The sequence below is a fragment of the Lithobates pipiens genome, unplaced genomic scaffold (genome assembly GCF_037356315.1).
Source record: "Lithobates pipiens isolate NorthernLeopardFrog02 unplaced genomic scaffold, aLitPip1_a1.2 Scaffold_3, whole genome shotgun sequence".
In the NCBI taxonomy this organism is placed as follows: Eukaryota; Metazoa; Chordata; class Amphibia; order Anura; family Ranidae; genus Lithobates; species Lithobates pipiens.
This window is the reverse complement of record NW_027507790.1, coordinates 111,273,746-111,288,862: the sequence shown is the minus strand read 5'-3', so window position 1 is coordinate 111,288,862 and position 15,117 is coordinate 111,273,746. Positions and strand designations below refer to the sequence as shown.

At 36.2% G+C, this 15,117-nt stretch overlaps 1 protein-coding gene across 4 annotated transcripts in view; it reads right to left on the bottom strand.

The window, feature by feature from the left end:
- Positions 1-15,117, bottom strand: part of ZNF608 (zinc finger protein 608) — a 108,003-nt gene that overhangs the window by 15,727 nt on the left and 77,159 nt on the right. The gene's annotated exons all lie outside the window — the stretch shown is intronic.

The window sequence follows — 15,117 nt, the reverse complement described above, 5'->3', positions numbered from 1 at the left end:
AGAAGGAAAATTAATTTTGAGACAATAAAAAAGGGCCATAATTCCCCCCCTCCCCTAAGTCCTGGGACATTTACTCTTCATACATGTATAAGTACATGTGCCCAAATACAGAGAAGTACTTTATACATGCATTTTACAAATACAGTAAACTGGACTATGTTACATAGTCTGTGATGAAGCATATGTGTGTAATGAAGACTGCTTAAGAGAAAACATAAAAGACAGAAAAAGCTTACCATTCAATGACTAATAGAAAACATAAAAGCTTGCACAAATACTTAAACTGGATTCTTAGTAAAAAAGGCTTTTGTTATTTCCTTTTCCCTGAGGGCTTGAAGATTCTTAAAATAAGCCAATGAAGGATTGGTGGTGAGCTGTTGCTGCAAACAATTCAAAGTGACTAACTATAGATGCAGCTACAAAGCAAAAAATGCTTCACAGCTTTTACATTCATTTTTTGTAGCAGGCGCAGCTAAACTGTTTATTGTTGAGAAGTCAAACACTATGGTAAACATAATTTTCATGTTGATATTAAAATGCTAAAATATCTAAACCCCATCACAAAACACAAAGATACCTGGAATATAAAAAATGAATGTAATATACAGTATAAAAGCATCAAAAAGAGAATAAATCAAATGTGTCTGAAGTTGCTCACAAAGCCTTTGAGGGGGAAAAAAACTCTTATATTCAGATGTTAACTGAATTCAGTCATGTGAGCTCTGCTATTGCTCTCATTAGGCATCCCAGCAAGCCTTATTACTCCCAGACTACCTAGGGTATCCACAAGGAATAATTACTCTTGGGCCCCATAGAATTCCAATATGCTAGGAAAATCACAACAACAATAACAAAAGTTTCCAAGGCTTAAAGCGGAGTTCCAGCCCCATTTTTTTTAATTGATCCAAGCATAATTGATTACTAAATTAAAAAATGATTATATCATTTTAATAGTGGATGTTGCTAAAATAAAATGTTATACTCAAAAGTTTTTCTCTCCTGTTGTGGCCGTTGCCACCATGATTGTGGGCATGTGAAGCCCAATCAATAACTCTTCCTGGACGAGCTTAGGAGAGATACATGCTGGGTAACCAGCATGCACCTCTCGATCTCGCGCATGCACGATTCACCGACGGCCAAAGCGTTGATTGTTTCTAAAGTTGCTGTAACAACAGGCGATGATGGAGGAAGGTCCCACCCTGTTGTTATGGCAACATAGATAAACACATCTCGGTGCTGTGATCCACCTTAAACCACGTAATTTCCTGTCAGGAAATAACCCGATTTTTGATGACAGTATTGCCCACAGACTACTGGTAAATTATGTAATTTCCCAGGAGCACAGGCAAGGGAGGAAGTGACGAGGAGCTCCACGGACCAGGAAGTGGCAGAAGTAGCAGGACTACATAGCAACAGGGCAATTCTGGTAAGTAAAAAAAAAAAAAAAATCCAATTTTTTTTTATAGGTTTAGAGGAGAGTCTGATTCTGAAAAAAAATAATTCAGGGTGGAACTCCGCTTTAACATGCTTGTTATTACTAGAATACTAAACAATGTACTGTCTTGATTATTGTGTTGTTTATACTGATTACAGGGGAAATGGAAAAGGTTTAGGCACTCTATATGACTAACAATATATTACATCAATCTTATTCTCAGATTTTCTTTCCTGTATATTCTAATTTTTCAATTTTCATAAATGTCAAACATTTTAAAGAATACAGGGAAAGGGTGAAATCTAAACACAAAATAACAAACCAAATTGGAAAAAACGGCTTTTACAAATATGTACAAAGTTTCCGAAGGAGTGAAAATTTCAGCAAACTAACAAAAAAACTCATAGACTGCATTTTGCAGAGAATGCAAATATTCTATATTATGTATTTTTCTGATCCTAATCTTTAAACACAAGTTGGATGACTGGTCTCTTTTGCTATTAAATAATATTACATTTTAAATATTTCCTAGATCAGTAACATGCTCTCGATCAGACTCTTTCACCATATATTTGTTAATTCTTCTCTTTTACATTTTTTTAACCCAAGAGCAAAAATGAAATATTTTGTGGCTTACTAGTCCCTGGATTTTTTTCTCTGCATTTTTCCTTATTTTAACCTGGTGACCTAGCCAGTAACATACTTCCTAAAATAGTGTGACCACCCACTCATACTGTATATGTATGGAGCAGCACCCTAGAACAGGAATTCAGAACACTTCCCCATTTTTGCCAAAACAGTGATGTTTTGTAGTCTATTGAGATAGCAGGGAAAAAAGTAGCTCCTTAATTGTGTTGTGCATATGTTTGCCCTATAAAAATGAAAATAAAAATGATAGCAAGTCATACAACATTCTTGTTGCAACTCTAGTGGCACTTAGACAGCGTTGTGAGACAAAAACAACATAATTGAGAATTGTTTGACAATATAGGGAATTCAGGTGTGAAAACCTGAAAACATATCTAGGTTACAAAGTACAAATCCACGCAAGGTTGACTGACTGACTGAATGACTAAATATTTTTCATCTTTGTAAAACAAACTCTCTACTGCTTGCTTTAAATTACCTTTGGAGCTTCTTAAGTATTCAACTAAATGCATTCACAATGTCTATTTCCCCATAAAATGTAAAAATGCTGATGTGACTTTATATGTATTTTAACTACTGCATTTTGTTTGTTTGTACTATTTGGAAGATGTTACTACATAAGGGCTTCATTGTGAGATATGCAGACTATTCTGAACTGAAACAAAAGTAAAGCTATCCAATTTTTATGATGGCTACCAACATAGCTGGTAACTGAAAGTGCTGTAAACATGGGAATTAAAAAAGGGTTTACTACAGTGTTACTGCTGCTCCCAAGGTAATGTGATCGTGCCCCTAGCGTATATAATCCCCAACTTGATAGAGCCATGCCACAACAGTTGCCTCAGACTGATGCAGAACATATGTGTTAGTGCTTATTTTCACTACTCTGATCACTGCTGTGTGTGAAGTGTGACTGATTATTAATGCAGAATTGCTGGACAGCAACTGTGCCATATGATAGCTTCCATTCCTGATCATCTAGCAGTTAGAGATCTGAATAAGTGCCATTTTCAATTCATATATCACCAAAGCAGTTTAGCTTTTAAGCAACGAAATAGAGGAAATATATAGCTTGTCCCAATGGGGACGCCTATAGTAATGGCAACTGAATATCAACGATCTTTGAAGAAATCTCCTCTTACTTCTGGCTATATCTATGAGACAGGAAGTAAATGCACATTTCTCTAATGGGACAAAAAAACTGATTAGGTTCTTAACCATTTTATACTCTAACTAAAACGTAAAAGAACGTTTTGGCTTTGCATACACTTCAAGGGTTTTTCATTGTTTTTTAATATTTAAAGGTGCAAATATGGGTTGCTTAAGCAAGAAAAACAACTTTGCAATAAGTTTGATAAATGCCCCCATTTTAAGGAAGCTGAGGTACACCCAGCCTCTGCCTGTATTTGAAAACAGCACTGATAGAAATAATACACAAGATACTTTGTATCACAAGGAACTACTAATCCCCTGTTGGTAATGAAGGTATGGGAAGTCAAGTCGACATACAAATTAATCCAGACATCCTTCCTAGCAAAATGTGATGCTGTTAAATTCCTAATCATCTCCATCATAAAATCAACATTCAGGATCTCAGCTTCTAAATAAATACTAAGCAAGAAAGGAGGAGGGTCATGGTTTGTTTCTCTTTGAGAATACATCATATTAACCTTTTTCCCCCTCGAAGGCACTTTGTGAAACAATAAATTACATTGACAGAGAACAATAAAAGACATCTACAAGCACTACTAATTTTTGTAAGAAAAATCCAATCTGGTGGATGACATTAAGAATTCAAACAAGAATCACAACTGTGTTTTTTATTTATTTGTATATGTAAGCAAATTTAAATAGGCACAATTGTCTTTAAATGTAAAAAAAAATCTACATATTTAAAGGGCAAGTGTATAATGAAACATACATGTACTGTATGCAATCCAACTTAATGGTAAACTTAAGTAACATAATATCTTACAAATAATGTCTTAAGCACGTTCTATTATTGGAATAAAACTGTTGTAAAAATAGAAATCTGTGCAAGATTGTATTATGTACAGTATGTCTAATGAATGATTTAATACATTTGTCTAATTTTATTTCTAGCTTGCAAAAAAGGTGTATAGCTATATGGTTCCTAATTTTAGGACAAATACATTACTAATTTCTTTATTACCATTGTCTCATACTGGGGTGACGTTTGTTAAAGCAATGTTAGCTGCTCCACGTTGGCTAAGATGTAATAATTGGAACTCCACCTTCCTCAGCTTTGGAACGAGGAAATCATAATAGCTCAGATGTAAAAATCTGATACCACTGTTTTTTATAAGAGGCTTGCTGCTGAGCCAAATGTTTTAAGAGTCATTTTAACCACATCCAGTAATCAAACCATCTGGAGCACAGAGCTGCTGATTAGTCACCCTTAACACCGGGCTTTAGCTGGACAAATAATGTACTGCAATGGAGCTCAGGAGATAGGGCAGAGCTCACAAAAAGACACATAATGAAACATTTTATGCCCTAGTGAGCTCCTGCAACTACAGTTGTAAACCTTTGAGACACATTGCTCTTGTGTTTATGTACTAAGCAGAGATTAAAATCACTGAAAGGGCCAGGCATTGCTGTTTGCACTGTTGGTGGTTGGAGAGTAAAGACTTTATTCGACATTTATTAATTACATCTCCTTAAGCAGCAAAACAGGCTAAACAGTGTAATTCCTCTCTTTATTTGTAAATAGCCATTTAGAACGTTCATGGAAAGACAGGCAATGAGGTGTTTAGGAATAACTGTTGTCCGGGTGATTGCCATTTATTATTTCAGGCTCTGTACAGGCAGACAGAAAAAGCTAATAGGCAGCCAAGTAAGAAAACTGAGTGGCATGGCTTTATACAAGGGCAAGAAAAATCTTCCCAGCCTTTATGCATCCTTTAAAAAATAAAAAAAGCAAGATCTTTGAAGACCTTCTCTGAAAGAAACACAGAGAAAGCAATGAAAAGCATAACACAGACTTAGGTTTCCCCTGGGTCTGCCTGCTCTTAAACACAAAAGAACCTATCACCACCTCAATCACTGTCGCATCCCCCGCAGCCTTTGTTCTGAAGCCTGATGAGCTGTATTGATTTGGGAAAATCGTTCAGCTTCTTGGAAAACTAGACTCAAGCTTATTCACTACCATCTATTTCTTCCTCATGAAAAGACAGTTGGTCAATATCCAGTTGACTGGTCAGCTAAAAGCATCTCTTGCTGCTTTCCTTTTTCCTTGCTTCCATAGTAACAGTCTCCCCCCTTCCACAGATACAATGAATTACATTGTGTCAATGTGGCTCTGTGGCTAAAGAACCTTGCTCCATAGATCTTGCTCAGTACATTACAGGAAGTAAAAGGAAGACTTCAATCTGTCTAAATTAATAAAACATATGTTTAACAGAAATTATTATGTGCTGGGTTTTCATCCTGCCTACAATGGCACTGTTCAAATTATGGCTAGGAGGTAACAAAAGCAATAACACCTTTATCATTTAAAACATACTGCAACATGAATAAAAATGTTATTCAAATGTCTTAAGTATTTTATTCTTATCTTTAAATGGATTATGAAGATCAGTGCCAAAAGGTATGTGTTACATAATTTACAATATGTGTGATGCAGCTTCAAGTCAATGCATGTTCGTGTTATACCTAGCACGTAAACCATGATGTAATGAAGAAATCCTAGACAGAACAAAGCAGAAATTTTCTCAGCAGTGGTGGAAAACACACAGCATATAAGCGCTCTGCTGTTCAGTGTTTCCTCTACAACCCTGGACCCCTCTGTCCCTTAAGACAAGCAATAATTTACAGAGCCATCAGTTTATTTTCAGGCTAACTTCCTATACTCTGTATTAATCACATGATTTTACCTGCCAGATTATTTTCTACTATATAGCTCTGGTTATAAAAAAAAAAAAAAAAAACATTTTAATAAAAAAGGACATTGAATATGTATATAAAACCAACGCAGACTGGGGGGAAAAAAAACTGGAAAACCACACCAATTAGTATATATTATTCTCATATAGATAATTTCCTGGGTTACTAGACCACGTGCTTTTGATTAATTGGTCATGATCAGATTTATTGCAAAAGGTTGTAGTTAACAAAAGGGTAGTACCTTACTCTAATTAATCAATAGTAAATATCTGATGTATGGGCTTTCATTCACTAAATCTAAAATTCAGAATTTTATTTAAACACTATGATTCAACTGGTATACAGTTTTTGAATATAATTAGTTATACAATAAAAAGCTGTCCTATTGCATAGATGATTTCTATCTAAGCCAGTCAACTTAGGAAGCAATTCTATATCTGTGAGCAGTCTGCTGCATCTGTGGGTACCTCCTGGCTTACTGTGATTGTTCGAATGGCATGAATGTTCCTGACTAATTGCTAATCATCTTCCTCTGAGGTAAGGTTGGCTCTGAGGCTTTCTGCTCAGTGCTAAAATATGCGTGCCGGGCAGACACAAGCATGCGCATTTATGCCACAAATAAACCAGTCAGACCTTACTAAAGTCTCACATCTATGGACAGATTTTATGCTGGCCTGGCAACAGTGAGATATGAAAGTAAAACTCAACTACTTTTTTTTTTTGCCCAGCTTTAGCTTTTTTCCAGCTATTCAGAAGAGAGGGCAGTCTCAAGGACCATACATAGAAGTTTTCTAGGCAGATTGAGAGACATGTCCATAGGCACAGAAATAATGAGAGAGCGAAAAAGACATGCACTTCCCCTCTCTCCTTTCAGTGTTGGAATAATAGCATCACTGCAATTTACTGGTCTATATAATGATTGGTGGAAATAATGATTATTATGATTGATGTATACTAACAGAATGAAATAGGGTAGGGGATGAAGCATCAGGTTCATGCCACCTGCTACATATACCTCTCCTCCCTTACAGCCTAAATGTCTATCCATATGTTTTTAATCATCAAAATGGTCTTTAAAGGTATGTCGGTTAAATATATTTCAATAACTGTGGTTAAAGTGTATAACAAAACTAAGTAAAAAAGTAAATTGTCTGTCAAATAAATCCATACCTAGTCTGCCAGAACTGTCTAGAAGCTGGGGCATGCTTTGGATAATTGTTTTTATTTTAGTACTTTTGGAGGTTAGAAGTTTTCTGATAAAATGTTAATGTTTGTTGATCTTAAAGGGACCCTGTTATCACAGGATCCAAACAGCATTAAATGATACCTGCGGAAAGAAGAGGTTATATACTTACCTTTCTCATGGACTTTGTCTTAAAACTCTGCCACCTGGCCAATGCAAGTATTCAGCCACCCAGAAGGGTTAAATTCCTATTCATATTCCCTCAGTGGTTCCTTCTACCAACCTGCTGACTTTATGTGCTTCAATGTTTAAAAGCATACCTCCTCCCCAAACTCCCACATAATAAATAAATTAACAAATCATACATATCCTTGTATCAGTGCTTAAGGATTCATTTAGACCAGTATGCAAATGTAAACATGCATTTTTACTTGAATGACAAACTGCACTAAAATGCAGCAGGCAGGTCTGAAGAGTTTTTTATATTTTGCCTAATGCAACACATTGGTGTGAACAGAAAAAATATTGTTGACTATCAACTATAAAAAATTGTATTGCCATTTTTTGAGTAATCTGACCCATTAAAAATGATCTTCTTGCTTCACTACATATGTTTTCATACCGTCCATGCCATTAACACTGTGGACTGACTCTTCAACAACCTACATTGCATCCTTTATGGCCCAGTACTGACAAGTAAGAAGTGGATATAAGCTATGGAATTCAAAGTTCTGTGTTAGATAAAAACACAAAATATTATATTAGGCTCCTCAAACTGTGATCCGTGGCAACAGCTTATTTCTACATGGTTCCTTACAAAGGATAACAAATCATAATAACAGTAACAATACTAACCTCTCTCTCCACAAATGGGTACCCTAAGTTATTTCAAGATAAATTATCTACCTGCTGTTAACGCTGTGAAAAAAAGATCTCAGCTAAAGCCTGACCACTTATTCTGTTGTAGAAATGAAACATTACACATTCATGATAGATATTTGGAGCTCACTATAAAAAGGACATGCTGAAAAGCAGCACATATTCTGTGCTAGAGCAAAAACTGTTATCTATTCATGCTGTGCTGGAGAGTGTGAAAGCAGCCTCATAAATTATGATGTTTTAGTTAAAGTCAAAGCATTTATTTGCTTTTTTGCCAGCTCTGGGTCCTTTTCATCTTGTGCTACCAGGCCCCAGAGAACACATTCCTAAACCTCTGCTGGCAGCCAGCTGAGACCTCGCTAAATCATGAAGCCTCCTAATATGCAATTCTTTAAAGAGCTGCAATTGCTTTTACTAAAAATGATCTCTTTCCATTAGGTATCCTAGGTGGAGGTCTGAGCAATGGAAATGCTGTACTGGCATGAAATTGTTGCTTACGCCTTACAAAAAAATTGTAATATAAAATGTGAATAGAAGCTAATATTTTAAAAACAGTATATTTATACTACTGTTGACATTACAAAAATGTGAAGGTTAAACAAGTATCCATTTACCCACTGCAGTCCTATAAGGTTTTACCCACTTAATGACCAGGCCATTTTTGCGATACGACACTGCGTTACTTTGACAATTGCACGGTTGTGCAACGCTATACCCAAATAAAATTGATGTCCTTTTTTCCCAAAAATAGAGCTTTCTTTTGGTGGTATTTTTTTAAACAATAATGACGGGGATCAGTGAGTTTTAGGAGGACTGCGACATTGTGGTGGACAAATCTGACCTTAAGTGATACTTTTTGGGGACCAGTGACACCAATACAGTGATCACTGCTAAAAAAAATGCACTGATCACTGTATCACACTAATAGGAAAGGGGTTAACACCAGGGTCAATCAGGATTAACACCAGGGGCGAAGATTTAACTGTGTCCTAGGGATGTGCTTTCTAACTGTGGGGTGGGGGAGTGTTACACTGGAGGAAAACAGAAATCATGTTTAAGCTTGGCTGAAACAGAAGATCTCTGTTTCCTCACTGACAGATCTGCAGTGTGCCTTGTTTACATAGGCACACTGTGCTCCCTGTCTCCTGTGAATGAACGGCAGGTTGCTGCGGCCATCACGGCCGCTGGTCCCGCTGGTCCAATCACAGCAGGAGAGGAGCTCCGGCTGTGTGCACGTGTGCACAAAATCACGTACAGGTACGTGATTTTGTGCAGCTGGGCCGCCCTGCCACAGTATTCATATGGCGGGCGGTCCAGAAGCAGTTAAAAAAACACTTCTGTTATGAGCAAAACAGTTGAAACAGCCCTTTGCAATAATAATAATAAAAGGGGCCATGCATACCATTTATTGTAGCTAATGCAAAACAAATCATATAATTGCCAGTTACTGCAATGACCGATAAGCACCCTAAACCTCAGCAAAGTCCAGAACAGACAAATATGTCTCTGACACTATCATACTTAGGGCCCATTCAAACCATATACATTAGGCTGTGCTAGGCAGCCTTGCCCAAAATGCAGTCCCAATGCATAGACCAGTCTACATTAGTGTACACTGAAAAAAGTAGGACATGCTGACAAGTAGTATACCACATTGCAACCTTCTGTGTGAATAATAGTAAAATGTGCCTGCTGGTTTTAGTGAGCCTGAATGGTTTGTATGATCTAACACACGATATCCTAGAGTTTTTTTAGCCGATGCAACCAAATTTCATTTTCACTAAACACTTGTCATTCATTAAAGCACAACATGAAAATGAAACTATATTGTTCTGCAGTATTATAAATACTGTACAATATACACAGGAAAACAAAATCTATTTGGCCACTAGACAGATGATGGTTTTCCAAACAGTTAAACCAAATGATCTCTTTTAATTTTTTATTCATTAAACAGCCAATTCAACGACACTAAACACAGTACATGTATAGCATTCACTTTAGTCCCTGCTCTTGAAGGACCATGCAATCTAATTTCCTCGCAATTTTCAGGCATACAAAGTCAAATTGAAATAGGCTATATCAAACATTTAAAAAAATATTTTGTCACACTATAGGAAATGATGAACTAGTTCAAAACAATTCCCTGGAATTTAAAGATTTTTTTTTTATGTTTCATAATACCGGAAATTCAAGTGCTCAGTTTTGATTAGCAAAGGGACTTTAATGCCAACAATAATGGTGGATGACCATTTTGCATTTATTTAAATCTCACTCTGTTCAAAATACATATAATGTGCTCATTGTAGAAGGATAGTTTCCAACTCTATTTAAGATTTACAATTTTTGTGACTGTTATGAAAACAGGTTGGTCAAGAATTGTTTCTTTTACACAAAACAGTAGAATGTTTCTGTCTGACAAACTCTGTGATTTATGATTTGCTCATGAATGTTTTACCTAGTCCCCAAAGGCAGATCTCCTAGCAAAGAGTATGTGCCTTATTTGGCTCCTTTATACTTAGATTTGTTAGAATTCATAGCCCTCTAAGCAAGAAATTCCCTTTCTCTACAAAAGCCTTCAACCTTCTATTAACACATTAAGTAACATTACTTCAATTTCATATTTAAAGTAATGCTGAATGTAGCACATTACTGAGAAATCTGAGCAGCTTAGGAATTGCGTGAGAATGTCCTTTATAGTCTTGTGTACTTGAATTCCTCCCAGCAAGCAGCTGGTTTGTTCTGTAGAAACACATTTGAGGCATGTTTTAAGGCTAACAAAGCAGTACTATATAAAATAAAGAAGGAATAAAGCAGTGGGGGAAATAAAGCCTCATTCTTTTCATCTTGAGCTAAAAAACTTGTGCAGGTCTTTGTACAAATATGCCATCTTATCCTTTACTATCAGTTTACCATTAAGTAAATCAAGTACAATTTTTTTTATTTTTTACAATATACTATGGAACAGGTATTTCCACTCAGTATGTCTGAAGAATAGAATCATGTAAGTAATATTGTCTGTAACAAAAAGCCCTGGTCTACATTCCAGACCTGCTTATCTTAAAAAGAAAAATGGCAACACTATTTCAGAAGCAAGCTAGCTCTATTCTTTAAACAATGCTAATGAAGTGTGACTAATTGTGACCTTTAAACAGAAAGAAAATATGTTTTGACTCTGCATGGAGTTGTCTTGTAGAGGCAAGGCTATGTTAACTGAAATAAGCTTTTAAAATTAGTTGGAGTAATAAGAAAACTGCAATTCCAGGCCACAGCAAGAAAGTGCCAGATAAACTCAGAGGTTTATTGGTTAACTCTGCAGCAATAATAGGTCTATGGACTTGTCATCGCTTTAATCAACACAATCCTTCGAAGCATGAATGTTTTACACAAAACCAATGTTAAAGCTTAGAGCTACACTAATAGCTTACCACTGTAAAAAAAATTCAAAGAAAAATAAAATGCACTTGATAACTTTGAAGGTCTGACTTAAGGAAGTTTATTATATCTTAAATTACACTAAAGCAAGTGTGGTAAAGTGACTTTGTGGCTAAAATAAATGTTCTACATACAGAATCCCTTGCAAACAGGACAATAAATTGGTGTCCATCCTGCTGTCCACATGAACTCTAATGTATTGGAAAAAAAAAACATTGACTAGAGATCCTACAGAATAATTTTTTTCTTGGAAGTGTTGATTTCCTGGTCCACTGCTGTTTGTTGTGGTTAATCCCTCCAGCCTCTACATTACTATAAGAAACAATAGTGAGGTAGGAACCAGAGGACTAAACCGGTGAGTGCAGTGGGGTACCAAGAAATCAAAGTATAAGATTCTGGATTTTCAGCTTTGTGATTTCTCTTCTGTAAGGCCAGGTTCACATATGTGCAGCTGAGGTCCAGAGCATGGGGGCTGGTGCATTCCTGTTCACTGGTTCAGGAGCGAATCAGGTAAGAATTTTTGCCTGCATTCACACCTGAACCATACCGAAACACACACAGGACTCCATTGGAATGCGGACCGTGGCTGCCCCGGACATGTGTAAATTGGTTCCATTGAAAACCAGTAACACTCGTATTTCATGTGAATTGGATGCGGGGAAACCCACACCCAATTCGCACATATGTGAACCCAGCCTAAAGCAGTGGTTAATGTTGCACTTGAAAAGAAGAGTACAGTATTCCATTTTTTGTTTGCAGGATGTCCTGTATTTAGAAATGTGACAGAATCACTTTAACCACTTCAATACAGGGCACTTTTACCCCCTTCCTTCCCGGGCCAATGTTCAGCTTTTGATGCTGTCGCACCTTAAATGCAACACTATGCCCATAAGAAACTTTTATAATTTTTTTTACACAAATAGAGCTTTCTTTTCTGATATTTAATAACTGCTGGGTTTATTATTTTTTTACTAAATAAACAAAAATAGACCATATTTGAAAAGAAAAAAAAATGTTTCTTTGTTTGGTATAACATTTTGCAAATAATCTTTCTTCATATATTTAGGTCAACATGTATTCTAAATTTCTTTGGTGAAAATTAGTGTTTATTATTTAATCTTTAGGAAAGTTATAGAGTCCATATAACTGAAACGTGATCAATCCTGATGTACTGACACCCTATCTCATCTCTTGAGGCCTGAAAATGCCAGGCCTGTACAAATATCCCCCAAATTACCCTATTTTGGAAAGTAGACAGTCCAAGGGATTTAGTAAGAGGCATGGTGTGTTTTTTGAAGTTATAATTGTTTATCACAATTATTTGGAAAATGAAGAAATAAAAAAAAAATTGTCACAATTTCTTTTCTACATACTGTTACCAGTGCAGTACAGCATTATCATATAACTGGTGTGGCGGTGATAAGGGACACTGACTGGTGACAGCATGTAGAAAAAAAATGTTTTAATAATTTTTTTCTTTTTTATTACACTGACTATAACAATACAGTGTTACCATAGTAACTACTGTGGGGAAGTTATCAGTATTTTTTTTTCTTACACATTATGATCAATTTCATTGGTAATAGCACACATTTTCACTGTGTGAAACTGGTTCATTCAGTGTCTTTTGTTCTGATTAGCTGTGATTGGTCAAAGCTAATTACATGGTACAGATGGACAGTGATTGGCTCTGTCTGTACCATGTGATCACTGTAAACAATCACAGCTAGGAACACAATTGTAAACAATGGATGGCAGGAAAGGAAGCCGTCCATTGTTTAAAACTGTCGTTTAATCTACTGTGATTGGTCACAGCTATCACATGGTGCTGGCAGTAGTCCGGTATAGTGATCAGTTATTAACTGTGTCTCGTGACAGATTGTGACACAGTCTCACTGCCACACGAGAGCTGCTTTCTGGGAGAACATCATATAACGTCCTTCCAGAACAACAGTGCTCACTGTACTATGGGCCGGGCGGGAAGGTGTTAAAGTGCCTTTAGATTTGAGATAACAGTTTGCTGATTCAATGACTGAGTCAGCAAACTGTTATCTCAAATCTAAAGGCACTTTAACACTTTCCCGCCCGGCCCATAGTACAGTGAGCACTGTTGTTCTGGAAGGACGTAATATGATGTTCTCCCAGAAAGCAGCTCTCGTGTGGCAGTGAGACTGTGTCGCAATCTGTCACGAGACACAGTTAATAACTGATCACTATACAGGACTACTGTCATCACATGACTGGTCCAATGTGCATTCCACAAACTCTGCTGACAAATACTCAGATTTTATGGATATTCTCAAATGTGTCAAAAAATATTCACTCAGTGTTTGGAATAAATTCCAGATCCTGATGTGTGTAGGCAAAGATTATCAAAGTTAAACAGATAAAGCAAAAACAAAATATTGTCCAGTTCCTTCATTCTTTTGTATAAAGCTTGGGTGATGTAACTGGCAAAACTAAATAAATGAATAAAATATATTGTTCCTGCATTGATTCATATATCCAAGAGCTACACTTTGTTATCTTTTATTTAAAAAAATCTTCAAATGCATGTTCCAAAAAAATACATAAAAAATCACACTGGCAACCTGTATGTTGCCACTGAATGACTTATTCATGCACAATTAATATTTCCATTAAATGTTTTACTGCAAGCTTTTATGTTAAACCCTGACAAATCAAAATAGCACAACGTTTATCAAAAACTATTTGGAAACACTTAAGAAAGGGTGTAATTATAGGGTGTAAGTATTATCTTGATTTTGTGATGTTAAAAACAAGTTGTAGAGTGCTGGTAAATCCCATGAGATATGATTAATGGCAAAGAGGGTGGCAGAGAAATCCAAACGGCTGGAAAGCAGTCTTCTAAAATCAGTGTAGTAAGATTTCTGGCACCAATGTGCAAAATATGTCATCTTGTGGTTTTTCTAGTATATGTGCAAGTAATGCTAACTATTCTGACAGATGCACTCCAAGCACTTACAGCAGTCTAAATGACTACCCATAATGCACTGTTATCTACAATATCGGCTTTTCCAGCAGATAATCTGTAACCCTGAGTGGCACATGAAATCCTCTCAGAAAGAGAACAAGAGCATTATTGCTTTGTTCTGGAGACTGCAGTGTAGACGCCAATCAATCAAGACCTTTGACAGTTTTTACAGCCTTGTCCCATTAGGCCTTAACTCAAGCTGCAGGGTTTCTATTCAGATTATTTGCCTCTTTTTAGAATGACGTTAAAACAAGTCCAAAGTTTCAGTAAGTAAAGAAATATGCCTCTGTAATCTGGTTATCTTGTATTGACTTAGCTCCATGGAAGTTTCCCACACAGAAAGCAAAGCTGTAGGTGTCAGTCAATGAAAAAATATAATAGTTACTAGGATAATTAAGACTTGATCTTTATAGCTTTCATTTGCTGGATGTATGATATTGGAGACTGTAAAGGTCTTCACTGTATTGATTTTCATAGAAATGGGTTATTTAGTTCAAGAAAGGGAATTGGCTTCAATAAGTGTAGCATATCCAATATATAGTAGATTTCTAAGAAAACAGGTATGGCGGGAAACTTTATCGGATTGTTTAACACTTTATTTTATATGTCACATTGAAAAGATTTTGGCATATATGC